This window comes from Trichosurus vulpecula, chromosome 2 (genome assembly GCF_011100635.1).
Source record: "Trichosurus vulpecula isolate mTriVul1 chromosome 2, mTriVul1.pri, whole genome shotgun sequence".
Taxonomy (NCBI): Eukaryota; Metazoa; Chordata; class Mammalia; order Diprotodontia; family Phalangeridae; genus Trichosurus; species Trichosurus vulpecula.
Window position 1 is genome coordinate 271697555 of NC_050574.1, and position 20909 is coordinate 271718463.

A 20909-nucleotide genomic window follows, 5' to 3' on the forward strand; every position below is an offset into this window, starting at 1 on the left:
GCAGAAATTGTTTTTTGCCTCTTTTTTGTATTTTTGGTGCTTAGCATTGTGCCTGGCAGTGCCTGACACACAGTAGGTGACTAATAAATGTTTGTTGATTGATTGATATGTTATGGAGAAAAGTGAAAGGCTTTGCTAATAAGATCAGCAGTAAAGTAAGAATTCCCATTATCATGATTACTACTTAATTACTACTTGATGTAATAAAGTATAAGACAACTAGGTGGCGCAATGTACAGCGTGCCAGGCCCAAAGTCAGGAAGACTTATGTTTCTGATTTTCAATCTGCCTAAGACACTTGCTAGCTGTGTGATTTTGGGCAGGTCATGTAACCCTGTTTGCCTCAGTTTCCTCATCTGTAAAATGAGCTGGAAAAGGAAGTGGCAAACTACTCTTTGCAAGAAAACCCCAAATTGGGTCACAAAGAGTCAGACACTACTAAAAAAAGACTAAACAATCTGAACTCTTAATGTAGTACCAAAAATGTTCTCTCTAGCAATAAGACAAGAAAGAGAAATTGAGGGAATAAGCATAGCAAAAAAAGGAAACAAAATTATAACATTTTGCAGATGAGATGATTAACAATAATCATCTAGAAAAGAGAAGGTCGAGAATCTCAAGGATAATAATTTTTTTGAAGGGGGAAGGAAGAGTGTCTATCAGTGCTAGATCAAAAACTATACTATAAAACAACGATCATTAAAATAAATTCGTACTGGTTAAAAATAGAGAGGTCAGTCAGTGAAATAGATTAAGAGCATACAACATACAGAACCAAACAAGCACGTATTATAGTGTTCAATTAACCTAAAGTTGCCAGTTACTAAGATAAGAATTCACTATTTGACAAAAACTGCTAGGAATACTGGACAGTAATAGAGACGAAATTAGACATATACCAACACTTCATACCTTATACAAAAATAAACTCCACATGGATACCTGATCTAGGAGTAAAAGATCGCATAAACAAATTAGAGAAAACTGGAAAATTACCTGTCAGATCTGTTGAGAGGAGAAAAGTTCATGGCCAAACAAGAGATAGAGAAGCTTACACAAGATAAAATGGATGATTTTGATTACATAAATTTAAGAGGTTTTGCACAATCTGATGCAGTTAAATGGAGACGTGAAAAAATCCTTTGTAGTAGGTCTCTCTGATACGTCCAGGATATATGAGGGATTGATTCAGATTTTTAAGACTAAGAGCCATTCCTTAATAGATTAATAGCCAAAGGATATGACTAATTTTGAAAGGAAGAAATCCAATCTATCAACAACCATATAAAAATATGCTCTAATTAATCATTAAGGAAATGCAAATTATAGCAATGGCACAGTAGATAGGCCCTGGAGTCAGGAGGACCTGAGTTCCAATTCTGACCTCCAACACTTTACTAGCTGTGTGACCCTGGAAAAGTCATTTAACCCTCTTTGCCTCCATTTCCTCATCTGTAAAAATGAGCTGGAAAAGGAAATGGCAAACCATTCTAGTATTTTTACCAAGAAAACCCCAAATTGGGTCACAAGGTGTTGGATATGACTGAAAACAACTGAGGAATGTCAACAAAAATTATAGCAACTCTGAGGCTGCATGTCATACCCATAAAATTGATAAAGATGACAAAAGAGGAAAACAACAGATCCTGGAGGGGCTGAAAAACAAAAATAGTGTATTAGCGCCCTGTTGGTGGAACTGAGAATTAGGGGAGCCACAATGAAGAGCAATTTGGAACTTTGACCCAGCTGTACTACTTAAGAGGCCTATTCTTCCAAAGAGATCAGAAAAAAAGAGAAGAACATGGTCTATTTGTAAAAAAATATTTCTAGCAGCTTTTTTCATAGTAGCTAAAAACTAGAAACTAAGGAGTGATCTCCTATTGCGGAATAAACAAACTATGGTGTATAGATGTAATGGTTGTAGTGAACAGTTTCAGAGGAAACTGGGAAGAACTAGATGGACTAATACAGAGTAAAGTGAGCAGAACTAGGACAATTTCTACGATGGCAACAATATTATAAAGAAAAACAACTTTGAAAGACCTTAGTACTGTGATTGGCAAATCGATAAACCATGACTCCAGAGAACTGAAGAGGAAATATATCATTTACCTTCTGCCAGAGAAATGATACATTTGAAATGCAGAATGAGACGTGGCTAATGTGGGAATTTGTTTTGCTGATCTATGCATATTTGTTAAAAGAGTTTTCTTTTTTCTTTTTTATTGTTCAGTTTGGTAATTAAGAGAGAGAATAAATAGTAATTATCTATATATGTGTGTGTACCTATATGTATATATGTATGTTAGAATGTCAACCTTTTCAGAGTTTCTCCAAGATTGATTATTTTCATCTTTTGTCACCTTTGCTAGTTCTCTGAATTGTTTTCAGTTCTAATTTCATTTTTTATCTCATTTCATTTCTTCTAGATGTTCCTATAGTCTCAATGGTCTAGGCATTTATTTTTTCTCCAGTGTCCTGCTGGTATTTTTTGTAGAGTTACTCTTTTTTGTTTAGGATTAACGCTTCAATTTTTTCATCTTATTCAGTGTTTTCTTCTGTTTATGAATATTTTCCCTGGTATGGTCCTGCTGCTTGCAGCTGTTGTGGAGGTGTAAGGCCAATAACACTAGCACACAGGAGGGCTGCTAGCACAGGTCCTTTGATCTGCTTTTCTAAGGAAAGCAACTTTAAGGGGTTTACAATCTCCCCTTAATTAAACGTACATATATCATTCACTTAGTTCAGGGGGAAAAGTCAGCACCCTGAACTTCAGAAAAAATGCAAACAGAAATTACAAGGAGAAATTATATAAACAGAGCAAATAATACAAATCAGCAGACAAAGCTTCTTTCCCAATCCTGAATGACTTTGGATCATTTTTACTGAGGCTTACACTGTTGTGCTTGGTGGAACCTCTCCCAGCTTCCATTTCTAGTCACCCTTTTGTTCTCAACTTTCCCTATGACCTTCAAGTCGCCACTCAACCAGAAATTCAGAATGAGTTTGATCATTTACCATCCCCACAGGGTGGTTGGTGTTGTGCAAAGGTCAAGGACAGTGGGCCTTGGTCTTGCTCATCTGACAGCTCCTCTGGGCTAGGGGAGGCATGGCAGGTAGTGGAGGGACAGGAGTTTACTGCAGAAGAAAATGATAGCTGTTTGCTATGCTACCTCGAGTCTTCTCTGACTGACTTCTCCACCATGCCCCCAGGAAGCTCATTATTGGGATAACTTCATTATCCTGTAAGTTCTCACCAGCCTCTGGTCTCCACTTCATCCCTGCCTTCAGCCATTCTGACAAAAGGGTGGAGGCCAAGAAGACCAAACTTCCATCTAAGGAGAGAGCACAGCTTAGACTCTTAATTTCTCACTTGGCTGTACTACTATGAGATTTCTCTGACTTTGTCAGAGATCTCTGACCTCTACCTACCTCCTGGGCTTTTCGGCTTCTTTTTGTGCTTTGTCTTCCCCCATTACATTATAAACTCCTTGAAGACAGAGGCTGTCCTTTTTTCATATTTTGTCCTTAAAATTTAGCATAGTGCCTGGCACATAGTAGGTGCTTAATAAATGTTTATTTATTATTGACTACTGGGCCTTGGTCTTCTTCATGATGTCTCCTCTGTACTGGGTGAGTGCATGGTAGGAGCATGAAGAGAGTGGGCATCCCCCACAGTCATCTCCAGATTTGGGGGTAGGGGCTAGCCAGTAGGGCTGAGGAAGGAACAGGAAGGAAGGCAACTTTTAGCTGCCTCCAGCTTTCCTCCTGGAGGGGTCTGAGTGGCAGGGACAGGATAGGAACTGTTTCCTTTTCTGGATGTTCAGTAATTATACGTTTCTTAAATTGTTAAAGAACTTTGTCAAGAATCCAAGTCAATCTCACTGGGCTAGAATTTGAAGATTTCACTCACTTTTTTTTTTTTGGAGGGGGGAAGGCAGGCCAATTGGGGTTAAGTGACTTGCCCAAGGCCCAGGGTCACATAGCTAGTAAGTGTGTCAAGTGTCTGAGGCCAGATTTGAACTCAGGTACTCCTGACTCCAGGGCTGGTGCTCTATTCACTTCGTCACCTAGCTGCCCCTTCACTCACTTTCACACATACACACACACACACACACACGTGTGTGTATGTGTATACATATATATGCATGTGTGTATACATATATACATATATATGTATGTATATGTATGTGTATATGTGTGTGTGTATGTGTGTGTGTATGTGTGTGTGTGTGCGCGCATATACACACGCATTTTAAATCAGGATAACATTCACCTGAAATGAGAACTAATTTATATAGCTATTCATTTATTTCACAATTTAAGATCTACAAAGCATTGTACATATATTATTTCCTTTGAGTTTCACAACTACCCTGTGAAACAGGTTCTATTACTATTCCCATTTTAGAGATAAGAAAACTGAAGAGAGGTTAAGCAACTTCCTTTGGGTTCTACAGCTAATATGTGTGTGTATGAGGCAAGATTTGAACTCAGGTCTTTCTGATTAAGTCCAACTCTCTATCCACTACACCATTTAGTCCTGTAGCACCTTCTGCACTCTTTAGAAACTTTTGAAGTTCACTGACTGTGCCTCAGTTGTCACAATGGCCTGTTTTTCATACCTGGTGCAGTCACTAGCTTCCATAGCCTCTCCCACGGATACCATAGACCTGGGGTTCTTAATTTTTTGTGTGTGATGGGCCCCTTTGGCAGTCTGGTAAGACCTATGGGTACTTTTTCAGAATGAAATTTTTAAATACATAAAATAAAAAATGCATAAGATTACTAATGTAACCCTTGGCTCAAAGGGTCATTTGCATAAGACTCTCCTAATGGTAGAGACTGATCGCTCAATGCTCCACATCTATGGGAGGGAGGGATTTGGTGAGAGCTAGAAAGAAGAGAGATCCTAGTTTTCTAGCTGCCTGACCTGAGAGAGAAAACATTCCAGGTTCCAGGCTCTCTTTAGGTTCCCCAAAGGTTGAAAAAGACTCTGGGAAGAAGCTGACCTATAGAAAAGCCAGCACTTCAATCATGTCCCTATTGCCAGTTTAAAAAAATGCCCTGAAGTCAGAAAGAACAGTTTAAATCTGGCCTCAGTGCCCCTGTTGTGGGGGCAGGATCCCTGTGCCTGTCAAAAAAAAAAATCTGGCCTCAGACAATTTAGCTTCAGTTTTCTCATCTGTAAAATGGGTGTTACAATAATAGCACCGACCTCGCATGGTTGTTGTGAGGTTGTAATAATTGTAAAGTGTACGTAGTAAATGCTACATAAATGTTAGTCGTTATTATTTTCCCTTGGGTGAGATCTGGGACTCTCACTTGTTCAGCCGAGTTATCTCCCACTGGATGAGCTCCTCTACTCTGTGGATTGTTTGGTATATACACACGTGCGCATGTATATCCTCTGATTTCTGTTTGCGATCTGTTAGGCTCAATGGATTTATTGCTATTGCTTATGTGCATTCGCTGTGTGACAGGCATCCGGTGGGAAGGGAATTAAACCCTGGATCTATAACTTGAGGCACTCCTCCCCCATTAAGGGGTAGCAATAAGGAGCAAAGCTTGAAAATAAAAATTATTTCCTCTAGACAATATTTAAGAGAGCGCTAGATGTAATTCTAGTCCAGTACACTCTCTCTGTGAGAGGAGCTGAGTGGCCAGCCTCTGATTGCATCCTCCTGCTTCCCCTCCTGGCAAGAATAAAAGTCTTCTTCGGTGAAGAGCGGAGGGAGGGGACCCTAAGAGATATCCTTGCCTCCTTATAAACCACATCTAGACCCATATGAACATACATAATATACATGGGCAAAAAACGCAGAGCACCTACATAGACCCTACCCAAAGAAAACCAATTATATTGAAAATACAGTTATCAAAATATTTTTTAAAACATGCCAACCCCTATTATCTATGGACTCCAGGTTAAGAAACCTGTTCTATAGATAATATATCTTTAATAGACAATGGAATCTCGAACAAATTATAGTTTAACTGTCCTTCTTTGATATTCTGTAAAGTTAATTGTCATGGTTGAAGAGAGGCTGTGAGAAGACAAGAGAAAAAGAGGATGAAGATCATTTTTTTTCCTGAGAAAACTATTTCAAACTCTTATCTTGTGAAGAAATATAAAGAGAATTCTTGAGAAGAGACTTTTAACTCTTATTCTGATAAAACTGAATTGTGGGTTTATGTTTCCAGAATTGAGAAGTTAAGGATTGTAGTGATGGTTAGAGAGGACTTAGACTAATTGTTTGTTCTTACAGATAATACATTGTAAACAGATATTTATGTTTTTGCTTTATTATTTGTTACACTGTTGATAAATTTTAGGGACAGAGAATGATGTTTATTTGAGCCTATGAGATTAGGGGGTTTAATGTAGAGGCAGAGATGAGTAAAAGCTTATAGGAAAAGGAGGTTTCTCTAGTTTATTAATAAATAATATTTAATAAACTAGGTGGGGGCTCAGAGCTAACTTATTAATTAGAGAGGTTTCAATTCTAGCAATTAATGAGAAAATAGCAAAATATACACCCTTAATTACTTACATAGGTTCCCAAAGTGGGTGATACTGTCCCCTGTGCACCAGAATGGTCCAGGGGGGTGGTAGTAGCCATCAGATGCAATTGGGGGGCATTGAATAAAAATAAGGAAGTAGTGGAAACATACAGAAAGAAGAAAAGATAAGAAAATCTTCAAAAAGCCATTCTTATATGTTTCATCTATTGTGTAACAGAGTTAAAGTCCTAGTGATTACACTATTTTCCAAATAAACATACAAAATGCAAGTTGTAACCCATCAGTGGTCAAGTCCACAGACAGGTCTTAACAAGAAAGTGTTAGCAGACAGTGTGTGGCGCATTGACAGGAAGTTCAGCATGCATGGCAGGAATATGTGCACGTAATGACTTGTTTACAATATGATATTATATGGTTACATGACACAACATTACATCATCAAACTTTCAACATAGGAAAAAAACCCATAAATAATAAATTATTAAATTTAAGATGTATCATTTTTAAAATATATATTTTATATTTTCTGAAGTAATGCAAGTTTTAAAAAACTGTTAAAGGATTAAAGAAAGTAGATTTCCAGGGGGATGCTGAGTAATTTTTTTGAAAAGGGAGTGGTAGGCCAAATAAGTTTGGGAACCTCTGCCTTAGAGGTTGGGATAGAATGAGTAAGTAAAATGAGCTTGTAGCAGGTAGGAAGAGTAGTCTCCTCACATTGGCTACATATGAGGGTGGTTGACCCTAAAATCCTGTTACATCTGGGTATTTATGTCTGGGATTTTGAATCTTTTTTTCTGTTTCCCATGGGTATCTTATTTTCCCACTCATTATGAACCCATTGTAATAAATGCAAAGTGCCTGACTGTACTGATGATTAATAATATCACTTTGCATGCTTTTATGCATATTAATTACATATAACTATTGTTTCATTACTGTATATGCTGAAAGTTAAATGACAAGTTATTCACTTGCTAAACACAATTTTTATGTTACCACTACCATCTCTCCCCCTCCCCCCAATCGAGGTACACTCCTGGTGGCTACTCTCTTCCACTCTACGTTTTAACTTCCTTTTGTGAATTATCTTCCCAATTAGATTGTAAGGTCCTTGAGGGCAAAGACTGTTCTGGGTTTTTTTTACTTATTTGGATTGCAGAATCAGATCTGTCTGAGGCTGGTGGCCCACTCCTATAGTGCCTGGCAACTGGGAGAGGCTGAGCTGGTGGATTGCTTGAACTCAGGAATTCTGAGCTGCACTAGAAATAAAGTTGATCAGGTGTCTATATTAGATTTGGCACCAAGACAATGAGTATTTACCACCTTTATCCCTAGCCACTCATCTACATACAATTCTCATTAAGGGAACATGTAGTGACATTATGGGAGGAGGCTTTTGAGTAATAAAGAACGTGTCAAAAAGAAAAACCGAAACGAATATGCCTTTTCCCATCTCTCCTGAAGGTGACAAACAACCTCAGAGTTATGACTCGGAGGGAGTGAAAAGAAAAATGTGTCAGCTGATCCTAAGTTAAGGGTCTTTGCCCTAGCTAAAAGAGCTTTTAAAGAATTCCACTTCAAGAAAATACAGTACTGCTCCAGCCCAGCCAGAGCCTAAAGAAAAAAAAAAGGAAGGAGAAAGACTATAGTTACCTATTAAAGATTTGGCTCAAATGACCAGAGGACCAATCCATGTAGCAAAGAGACTGCCCTGAGATGAGCTCCATAGCTGAGCAACCTGCCTGGCCCAGCCTGGCAACAGCTGCCTAGTGGCAAAGCAACCTGACCAACCCTATCCGGCAGCCAGAGGCCTGCCTGGTACTCTGTGGTGGCAGTTACCCAATGGCAGAGTGGTCTGCCTAGTCCCTGTCTGGCAAGCACCAAGTACCTAGTGGCTGCCTAGTCCAGTCCAGCTGTAGCAGTGCCTGATGAATAGCCAGCATAGCCATCAAGTGACCTGTTTGACCCAGTCCAGCAGCAGACTGGCCCATCTAGCAAAGAAACCCCTCCCTAGGAAGAGTAAGCCAAGCATGAGCCACCAATCCAACAGAGACACTGATGAGCCCTGCAAAGAGCCACCTCAAATGAACAATGGAGCAACTCAGAATGAGCTTTGGAAAGAGAAAGGATATTGTTGATGTCTTTAAGCTCCAGAGTTATGAGGTTCCTTGGCCATGTGTGCACCTCGCTGGGGATAGTTGAAGAAGGTCCAGCAGAAACATCCCCTCCAGCTATGTGCAAAGCCCAGCCCTAACAAAGTCTGAAACTGGGAAGGAGGCTGGCTGGAAGAAAGAGTAAACAAACAAACAAAAAAACCCCACCGTGTAAAGCTAGTAGGGTAATAGAGATGTTCAGAGCGCAAACCCAGAAGAAGACAAAGACTTCAAAATATCTACAAGCAAAACTTCAAAGAAAAACCATAGCTTGGGCACAAATTCAACTAGAATTCCTAGAAGAGACAAAGCAAGAATTTTTTAAAAGAGTTTGAAAAGGCTTTTATAAGTAAAGGAGAATGCTATAGGAAAAAATGGAAAAGAAATGAAAGCTATGGAAGAAAATATTAGAAAGTGAATTAACAACTTGGTATAAGAAGTACAAAACCTTGCCCAACCAACAAACTCCCTGAAAATTATTGTTGCCTAGTTGTGTCCAGGTCTTTGTGACTCCATTAGGGACTTTCTTGACAAAGATATTGGAATGTCATTTCTTCTCCAGCTCATTTTACATATGAGGAAACTGAGGCAAAACAAGGTTAAATGACTTGCCCAGGGTCCCATAGCTAGTAAGCATGAGGCTGGATTTGAACTCAGGAAGATGAGTCTCCCTGCTTCTAAGCCCAGTGCTCTATCCCCAGATAGAGCATAGCTGACTCTCCCTGATAATTAGTATGGACCAAATAAAAAATAATGACTCAATGAAACAACAAGAAACATTAAAACAAGAAAATGTAAGGTATCTCATAGGAAAGACAACTGACCTAGAAAACAGACTAAGGAGAGATAATCTAAGATAATGATTAGACTACCTGAAATCAGTGACCAAAAAAAGAACTTATACATCATATTTCAAGGAATCACAAAAGATAATTGCCCAGATCTCTTAGAACCAGAGGGTCAAGGGAAAATAGAAAGAATCCACCAGTCACTTGCTGAAAGAAACCTCAAAATGAAAACTACCAGGAACATTATAACCAAAAGCTTCTAGGTTAAAAAATATATATTGTGTATAATCCTACATGGGAAAAATGTATCTTTAATGAAATAGAGGGCTTCCAAGTATTCTCAATAAAAAGAACAGAGTTGCATAGAAACTTTAAAGTGCAAACATAGGAATTGAGAGAAATATTGAAAGACAGACATGAATGAACAACAGAGACTAAATAAAGATAAATTTTAATATGGAGTATATAACATTCTAATATGAGGAAATAGTGCACATCCCCTCTGAATGCTGTCATCAGGCATCATAGAGGAAATCTTATTAGACAGAGGGCCTTTGAGTCTGTAATGTTTTGGGGTGGTTGGGTTTTTTTTGAGGCAATTGGGGGTTAAGTGACTTGCTCAGGGTCACACAGCTAGTAAGTATCTGAGGCCACATTTGAACTTAGGTCCTCCTGACTTCAGGGTCAGTGGTCTATCCACTGTGCCACGTGGCTGCCCCCAAGCAAGTGTCTGAGGTCAGATCTGAACTCATGAAGATGAGTTCCAGGGCCAGCGCTCTATCTATTGCACTGCCTAGCTCCCCTCTCTGTCATGTTTTAATGATCCTTTAAAAAGCACAGAAAGGAGAAGAAGAGGAACATACTAGGGAGAGAAAGGAAAGGAAAATTAGGGGAAATGATCTCATATAATTGAGAGGCACAAGTAGAAATCTTTTCAAACTAAGAGGAAGTGATGAGAAGAGTGGCTGACTCTTGAACTTCATTCTCTTCTGAATGGCTCAAAGGAGGGAAGAACATAATACACAAGTAGGGTTCAGAATTACATTTCATTCAACAGGGAAATAAGAGTAGAAAAGGAGAAGGAAGAGGGAGGAATCAAAAGGAGGATAGACTGAGGGTTGGATTAGTCCTAAGCAAAACAAACTAACTAAGGATGTAAGGATATTTAAAACTCTTTGGAGTGGTAGAAAACTGGAAACTTTGTGGGTACCCACCAATTGAGGAATAGCTGAACAAATTATAGTATATAAATGGGATGGAATATTATTGTGCTTTGAGAAATTATTAAAGGGATGGTTTCTGATAAACCTGAAAATATTTGTATGAACCAATGCAGAATTCAGTGAGCAGAACCAGAATAATTTATACAATGACAACAAGATTGTAAAGACAAACTACTTTGAAAGAATTAGGAAGAGCCTAATGTTCATCTAACACTCCAGAGGACTTATAACATACTACCCACCTTCTGATGTAAAGGTGAAAGACTGAGAGTATAGAATGAGGCATATTTTTAAAATACAGCCAATGTGGAAATTAGTTTTGTTTGAAATACCAAACAAAACAAAACACCACAACAAGATCCTACTCTCAAGGAGCTCACAGTCCAGTTGGAGAAACAACATGCAAACAACCATGTATATATTTAATGATAAATTAGGGGAATCTGATTGGCAAGTCACTAAGACTAAGGCAGACTGAGATAGGCTTTATGCAGAAGATGTGACTATAGCTGAGCCTTGAAAGAAGCCAGGAAAATTAGGAGGTAGAGATGAGAATAGAGAGTGTTCCAAACATAGTCCTCCATGCCAGTGAAAACACTTAAGAGTCAAGAGATGGAGCTTCTTGTTTAAGGAAAAGTAAGGAAGCCAGTGTCACTGGATCACAGAGTACATGGAGAGGAGCCTTTAAGAAAGGAAAGCAGGACAGTTAGGTGGTGAAGTTAGATAGAGCAGATAGATGCCCTGGAGTCAGGAGGACCTGAGTTCAAATCCAGCCTCAGACACTTACTGGTGTGCCTGGGCAAGTCACTTAACCCAGTTTGCCTTAAAAAACAAAACAGAAAAACTGCAAAGGTAAGTAAAGGGACCAGGTTATGAAGGCAAAAGTCAAACAGAGGGTTTTATTGATCCTAGAGGTAATAGGGAGCCATTGGAATTTATTGAAGTGTGTGTGTGTGTATGTGTGTGTGGGGGGGGGGGAGAGAGAAAGAGAGAGAGAGAGAGAGAGAGAGAGAGAGAGAGAGAGGTAGTCAGACCTGTGTTTTAGGAAGATCAGATTGACAGCTGAATTGGAAGATGGATTGGAGTCAGGAGAGAGTTGAGGCTGGCAATCCAACTAGCAAGCTATTGTAATGGTTCAGGTGTGAAGTGATGAGGGCCTGTGCCAAGGTGGTTGCATTGTCACAGAGAAAGGGTTATTAGACAACACATATACAAGAGTTGTTACAAGGGTAGAAACAACAAGATTTGACTAGTGACTGGTTATGAGGGTTCAGAGAGACCTGAGGATGACACCTTGGTTGTGAGCATAGGTGACCAGAAGTAACAGGGACCAGTAAGAGAGAAGTTAGAAAGTTGGAAGGGTTTGGGGGGAAAGATAATGACTTCATTTTGGGACATGTTGAGTTTAAGTTATCTACAGTATATCCAGATTAAGATGTCTAGAAGGCAGTCGGAGATTTGAGACTAAAGGTTAGTAGAGAAGTGGAAGAGAGGTTAGGGATGGACAAGTAAATGGGAGAGTCATCTGCATAAAGACGAGAGTTGAAACCATAGGAGTTGAGATAACCAAGTGAAACCATAGAAAGGGAGAAGAAGATAAGGCCTAGGGCAGAGACTTGGGGGACCCTCACCACCTTAGCAGGCATGAAGTAGATGAAGATCACAAAGGCATTCTCCTTGGTTGAATTAGACAACAAACTGGACTAGAACCTTGTAAGGAATGTCTTTGCATGCATCAGGTACTTGATCCTCACTGGCCAGGCCCTTTCCAGCCTCCCCCTCCATTAAATTTGAAAAGCCCTTGTGGCTATCCTTACCATTTTTCAAAAGCCTTACCTCATACTGGGCCTTAACCTACATAATGGTACTCCTACACTTTTGTGCTGCTTTTCTGAGTTCATTCGAATTTAATTATTTTGTAGTTCTTTTAAAATCTAAGCTCACTGGCAAGTGGGCATCTACCAAGGCTCTCTCCTAGACCCCCTTCTTTCATCTCTCTCTTGGTGTTCTCATCACTTCCCATAGGCCCTATTATCATCACTAGGCAGATGACCCCAAGATCTAGACATCCAGCCTTCATCTCTCCTCTGAGACTCGGTCTTGAATTACAAACTACCCGCTGGAATCTTCATCTGCACGGCCTACGGGTATCTCAAATTCAACATGTCCAAAAGAGAACTAGACATCTCTTCCCCAAAACTCCTCAGAATTTCCCTATTTTTATTGAAAACACCATTATCTTTCCAGTCATTCGGGTTAAAAATCACCCTTTATGTTTTTACCCCTATTTTGTATCAGTTGCCAACTCTTATCCATTCTACCTCCATGATAATCCCCTGCATCCATACCCTTCTCTTCCCTGACATAGCCTCTAATTTAGCTCAGGCTTTTCAATTGTCTCTTCCCTGAAGTATTGAAGTGGCCTCCTCATTGTTCACTCTCTGTTACCTGTCTCTCTGTTCAGTCAGTTTATCGGTCAATAAACATTTATCAAGTGCTTACTATGTGCCAGGCACTGTGCTTGGAGCTGGGGATACAAATAGAGATAAAAGACAGCCCCTGCCCTTAAGGAGCTCACAGTCTAATGAGGGAGACAATAAGCAAATAAATATGTACAAAGAAGCTATATGCAGGATAAATAGGAAATAATTAAAAGAGGGAAGGCTCTAGAATTAATAGGGGCTGGGAAAGACTTCCTCTATATCAAAATCAAACTGATATACCTAAAGCATAGAATTCAACTAGGTAGCTAGTAGAATACAGGACCTGGAGTTAGGAAGTTAGGAGTTAGTAGCTAGTAGAATACAGGACCCGGAGTTAGGAAGACCTGAGTTCAAATCCAGCCTCAGATACTTACTAGTTATATGACTGTAGGAGACTCATTTAACTTCTTGCCTGCCTCAGTTTTCTCATCTGGAAAATGGAGATGGTAATAATAACACCTACCTCCTAGTATTGTTGTAAAGATCAAAAGAGATAATATTTGTGAAGCAGTTAGTATAGAGCCTGGAATAGAGTGGGTATGTAATAAATGATTGTTAATTCAATTTAATTTTAATTCAACTTAATGTCTCCTCCTTACCTCTTCCTCATAGAATCCCTAACTTCCTTCAAAACACAGCTCAGGTGCCACTTCTTACATGACCCCTTTCTTCATGTCCCCTTGTTTTTAGTCATTTCTATCTCTTGAAATTCCTTTGTATTTATTTCTCTATGCATAGCTCCTAGAGTTACCCTCCAATTTACATATACAGGTGTTCCAGACAAGGGGACCCCAGGTTTGAGGTTCTTTATGAGTCCATATCCACCCAAACCACAGCTCACTAGGGCCCCACTGATATATTTACTTTTATTAGTCAGAGGATATAATTATTTCAAAGCAAAGATAGTGAATGAAATAGCATAGTAAGAAAAGTAGCAATACATATTTCCCACATAAACCTAGGGCATACCCTTCCACAAATGCATACATCATCATCAGGAAGTATGGACACACCAAGGGAAGTTTCTTGGAGAGGCATGTGCCTAGGGAAAGTTGTGACAAAGGTACATACATAGAGGGGACACTTAAAAAAAATGTTTTTTAATGAACCAAAATCCACCTTCTCCTCCTCCTACCCACTGTCCTCCCATTGCAAAAAAAAGTGAAAGCTTTGTAGTAATTGGGCATAATCAAACAAATCAAATTCCCTCGTTGGTCATGTCCAAAAAAATAGAACACACGTGTGAGGAACGTGTGCCTGGGACACACATATGAAGGGATGACTTATGCTTATGAAACTACTGGACCCAATGTCTCCTAGTGATGTCATGGTGGGCTCAGACCCCACTGGTTCCACTCTTATTCCTCATTAGTCTCACAAGGTGTAGTCTCTGATGAGCATTGCTCCCCACTGGTCTTGTGGAGTTATGGCTCACTTTTGGTCTTAGTAAATCTTGTTGTCACAGCTAGCTAGCTAGGCTCAGTTCCCCAGGTTCTAGGTTGTGGAGCAATCCTTGGCTCCTAGCTTTTAGCTTTAGCCAAAGTCCTTAACTGAGGTGCTATCTTTTCTTTGTAAAAAAGAGTGGAAATCTGCCATGCTCTTTTAATTTAAATCCCTGAGGCTTTCTATAGCTTTTTTTTTTTAATAAAGCAGAAACTTTAATGGGTCTACTCCGACTAGGTGACAAATCTACCAAGGGGGTATAATTCTACCTCTGGGGTACTCCTCAGTTTGTATTCACATCTGGTCCCCAAAAAGTGAACTAAAATTAACTGTCCAATTAGAGTTTAAGACAAAAGAAGAGAAACTGTAATTTTTCTCCAGCAGATCCCTATAGACTAGGGCATATAAAAATAAGAATAGTAAATAGAGCCTTTCTCTGGTAGGTCCCAGGAAGTGCACAGGGAACTCAATATATCCTGAATGAAGCCCCTACAATATAATGCCCCCTCTGGGATGCCCCCTCCCCAATTTGAATTCACACTCCCTGCTTGGGTCCCCAGCAGGATGACTGCTCTCAGGTTCTAGGGAATAACCCTATGAGTGGCTTATATTTTATTTCTTCTTTTGAGGTAACAAAATGGCACAGTAAATGGAGAGCAGAACCCGAAGTTAGGAAGACCCGAGTTCAAATTTGTCCTCAGACATTCACTAATTGTGTGACCCTGGGCTAGTCACTTAACTTTTGTCTGCCTCAGTTTCCTCAACTATAAAATGGGGATAATAATGGCACCTACCTCCCAGGGTTGTTGTGAGGACCAGATGAGATCATATTTGTGAAGTGCTCAGCCCAGTGCACAGTAGGTGATGAATAAATGTTTGGTTCCTACTTTCCTCACTTCCATTTCCTACCACAGTAGCTACAAGCCCCAATTAGTTTGCTTCCCACTCACATTCAGCCAGTAGGCTTAATTAGCTATTAGCAGAAGTCTTTCTGAGATAATATAGTAAGAACAGTTGGCACAAAACATTCCTTCCAAAAGCCTAGGGCATACTCTCCCACAAATGCACATAATATTAATTGGTGAGCTCAGACTTAAAATGCATTGGTAGTGAGGCAAGATACCCATGTGGCTAAAGGTAACTTATCACATCTCCTGGAGCTTCATGGCCCAGAAGGAAGTTCTTTCTCTCTTCGGAGACTTCTCATGTAGACCCCTTTGGATGAAGCTTCTTTGCCCAATTAACCACTCAGCTGGGCTCTCAGGATCTCCTCTTGTCTTAAGCCCATGGATACCATTCTTCTCTGCTATTAGTCAGTTAATAAGCATTTAGTAAGCACCAAATTTGTTCCAGGCCTGTGCTAAAGAGTTGTTATTGTTCGTCCTTCATTCTCAAAGAGGACCAATGATATCAGAAGGGTGATGTCTTGACTTGGAAGAGAATTGGATTTAAGTGAAGGACGGCTGTGTGTGTAACACCAATGTTACTAGCAGCTGCTGTGGCTGTATAAGGCCAATAACACCCGCACACAGAAGGGCTGCTAGCACAGATTATTTGATCTGTTTTTCTAAGGAAAGCAAATTTAGGGTGTTTAAAATCTCACTCAAGTTAAAAAGTCAGCACCCTGAACTTCAGAGAAAACACAAGCAGAAATTATATAAACAGAGAAAATAATTCAAATCAGCAGACAGGGCTTCTTACCATCTGTTCATAGAAATACATACATAGTTACCAGAGAGAGAAGCACCAATATCTGGGTTTTAAAAGCTAGGGGGCAGGGCTCCTTAACAGCTATGCAGAGTCTAGTATTCCAATGAGTGAGCTCCAAGCAAAATGCTAACCTCCAAGTATATATATATACACATACATACATACATACATACATATATGTATGTATGTATGTGTATATATACACATACATACATACATACATACACATACATACACATATACATACATACACATATACATACATACACATACATATACACATATACATACATACATACACATATACATACATACATACACATACATATACACACACATATATATATATATGTACCATGTGACTCAAACTCATGTAACTTAGGCTTTCTTGTGATTTAAGCAGGTCATCAAAGACTCTTGATCCAATCAAAGACTCATTCAGAGGCACTTGATTGCCTTAGTGCTGAGAAGGATTCCAAAAGAAAAACCAGTGAAAAGTCTTGCTTTGCTTGCCATTACAACGTGCAAAGTCATCAGCCTCACTCTCTCCTCTGGAGCCATCTGGGTTCAGTGTTAAGACATAGGTCAGGACCACTGGAGGTTGCCCTGGGTGCAGCAGGAGACCTTGGCCTTTTTAAGCTAAGGTCTTTCCCAGGTCTCAGTTTGTCTGAGGCAACATCCATTTAGAAATTAAAGGCTAGGTAAGAATGGAGGTAAAAGATGGCCTAGCTTGCCTTCACAAAAGAATCAATCTGGGAGGGAAGACCCTCAGATTCTCCATAAAATATTGGAGGTACAAAGAAAGGCAAAAGATAGTCCTGTACCCAAGGAGCTCCCAGTCTAATGAGGAAGACAACAAGAAATAAGCAAGTATACACGAACTATCTGCAGGATAAGTTGGAGGAAATCCATTAAGGAAAGGAACTAGCATTAATGAGCAATCAGAAGAGGTCTCTTAGAAGATGGGATTTTATCAGAGACTTATAGGAAGTAGGAGATGGGGTGAGGAGGCAGAATGTCTCAGAGTCTGGAGATGGAGTGTGATGTGTGAGGAACAGTAAGGAGGCCAGTGTCACTGGATCCCAGGGTACATGGGGTTAGAGGAGGGAGATAATGTGCAAAGAACCACAAGTGGGGTGGGGCAGGTTACTGTGAATAGTTCACATTCCCTCAGGTGACTGTCTCTTCACATCCCTGCCTGACCTGAGGTGGGTCTCTGCTCCTAGTTAGATGTGTTGTCTCCTACTGGTCCAAGAGCTCTGATGACATGGTTTATGTGTCTCTCCTCTCAGTCTCCCTAACAAAGCACTCCTGAATCTGGTCTCTTCAACTCTGTAGCTGGAGCTACTGAACTTCAAGCCCCAACAGGTGTGATTGGCTGGTTTGTGTTTAGATGCTTGCTCAGCCAATAGAGCTGTTCTCTTCTAGATCCAATTAAAGGGGTTTGCAGCTCATAAACGGGTCACAAGGTTTAGGTCCATCTTGTTTTACATATTAAAACCTCATCCCCCGTGACTACTTCTGTGACTACACCAGCAGAGGGGGTGTGCAATCACATCTTGGGGGAAAACTTTCCCTTGCTTTTTTCCATGAGCAATAGTATGTTTGTTTCTCCCAGAGCCTTAGAAGAGGCCCACTCTCCAACAGGGACCTGGCCTCAGGTGCCAAGCTCTCTGGAACTGGAGGAGAGACACTCCCAGATAACTGGAGCCCTCAGGCTTATTTCTATTTTTTTTAAACTGCATTTCCTGGTCATTGACACTTGGAGCTGACTGGCCAAGACTTATTCTCTAGCTCACTTAGTGCTGGCAAATCTATGTGGCTACATTTCATTTCCAGTAGCTAAATCTAGCATACAAGCTACTCTTCCCACAAACTGACAAGGGCTGTGGAGTTCAGAGGCTCCAAGTTTCTTAATTCTACAATTCTTTTTCTCTCTTATACAAATGAGTGGGAAAAGGGAAAAATGCCCCATGAAAACCAAGCTCAGGGTGATAAACTGGTTATCTTTCCTCTAGCTCAGAAACACTCCTGCTTTTTATTGTAACCACATCTTTTACATATGCATTTGCTATATTTCCCCAGTAGAATATTAGCTCCATGAGGGGACAGGCTGTTTTTTCCTTTCTTTTCAGGTCTTACACATAATTTGTTAGTGGTGGGTTGTTTCAGTCATTTTCTTGGCAAAGGATACTGAAGTGGTTTGCTATTTCCTTTTCCAATTTGTTTTACAGATGAGGAACTGAGGCAAACAGGGTTAAGTGACTTGCTCAGGGTCACACAGCTATTAAATATCTGAGACTAGATTTGAACTCTTGAAGATGCATCTTTCCTGATTCCAAGCCCAGTGTTCTATCCACTGTGCCATCTAGCTGCCCTTCTTACACACAAAGCACTTTAGTAAATATTCAGGAGTAAATCGTGAGATCATAGGATCTTAGGGATCCTTAGAAATGCAAGGGACCTTTGGGATCATCTGGTTCAATCCCTTCATTTTATAGATAAGGAACTTGAAATCTGGAGAGGTAGTTATTTGGCAAAGATTATACAGATTGTAAATTGCCTTCACCTTTTTCGTTCTCATGATCTGCGGCTGTATTGTCAGAATTTCACTTTTTAGAGAGTACCATTCTTCTTGAGCCACATTTCCTTTTTTAAAAGAGTTTTTAGTGATGAGGTCATATAATAATAGCTCATATTTACATATCGTTTTAAAGTTTACAAAGTGTTTTCTTCACAACCCTGTCAGATGTCAGATAGTAAAAGCATTCTCTCATATTCCCTTTCAAGAGTTGAGAAATGAAAGGCTCAAAAGAAATGAAGTGATTTGCCCATGATCATAGGGCTAGTTCCATGGCCAGAACTGTCTCTCAAAGAACTCTTTGATTTCTTGTCTGTCAATTGTTTGAAATATTCTTCCTCAACTCATTTTCATATATCCAACCAATGGTGTTTCCTGCCTTCACAATTATAAATTCTAAGATGAGAGCATCAGTCTTTCCCTGGGTTTTCTTCATTCCGCTTTTCCAATAGGTTCCTTATTGGACAAATTGAAATCTAAAATAGCGAGTTCCTTTCATTGTTTCCTGCATCTTCTGGGATAGCAAAACAAGTATCATAGATACGACATATATTGAATTTTTGTAGGGAGAGGAGTCTGGAGTTGTGATTTCATTGATGCAAGGATTTTCTGGTAAGTAAACTCCTTTCACTAATAAAGATCTACAATTCTGGGATTTATAGTCTTAAAGACATAACGGGGATATTAAGAGATCATGTCAATAAAATTTATTAAGCACTTACTATGTGTCAGACACATGGCTAAGCAGTTGAGGATACAGAGAATGTCCCCAAGGAGCTCACAATCTGTTGGGGGAGACAATATGCAAATACCTACATACAAACAAACTATATAAAGGTTAAATTGGAAATAATCAACAGAGGAAAGGGCCCTAGAACTAAAGAGGATAAGGAAAGGCTTACCGCAGAAGATGGGATTTTAGCTGGACACGAAGGAAACCAGGGAAGCCAGGAGGCAGAGACGAAGAGAGAGAATCCTATGCATGGGGATTAACCAGGGAAAATGAGCAGAGATGAGGGATAGAGGCAGGTACCTTGTTTATGATCCCACAGCTATTAGGCATCAGCTAGCATCTGAACCTAGTCTTTCTGACTAGAACCGGTCTTTCTGACTAGCTGGCTGGTCTTCCACTACCCCATCTGTTGCTTCTTGTTAAGCATTTTAGATAATGAAATTAAGCTTACCATGTTGGAATCACTAAGGGAATGGTTACAGGGATATAGAAATTCCCATATAATAGCTGGTGTTAAATTAAGAATGGTAGAGAAAATCGGGAATGTTTCCCCTGGAGAAGAGCGGTGTTTTTTTAAGACTGAAGAAATTGAGGATGTTCATCTAGAACTTGCTCTCTTGGGCAACATGATGATAGAGCATATACTGAAGACCAATTAAGTTTCCATGGACTAGCAAGGTATCTCAGACTTGCCCCTGACAGGAAACTAGAGCTGGGCGCCTTTTCACAATTTGCTAATTTATGCTAATAAAGCTACTATTGCTCCCTAGGACAAAGAAGTCTTTCAGGAATATAGTTATCAGGAGCCTGGGACCTGGGCTGCAACTGTCCCCAAGGTGGGGGGAAACCTCTCTGTGAGAATCTATTCCTACAAGTAGCAGGAAGCTCAGAACATGGACACTAACATTACAGGTGTATTCCCCTTGGGTCTATGAATGCTCTGGATCTCTGCACTGAATTCTCCTACGGCCTCGAATGCGATAATCAGTGACAATCACAGCTGTCCCCCTCCTTGGGGAATATAGACTCAGGCCTTCTGGGTGTCCTGTGGAGCTAACCACACTCTCCAAGGAGGCACAGAAAGTACTCCCATGAGAATGGGGAAATTCAGACTCCCCAAGATACTGTAGTGGCTTCTGTAAGCAGAAAAAGAAAAAGTGAAAAAAAAAAAGATTCTGCTCATCTGAGTTTTTCTTACTCCACTTTTTCCAATCTACTAAGCTTATTACTTAGCAATAGGTATCTATTGTCTTGTTCCCTGTTATATACC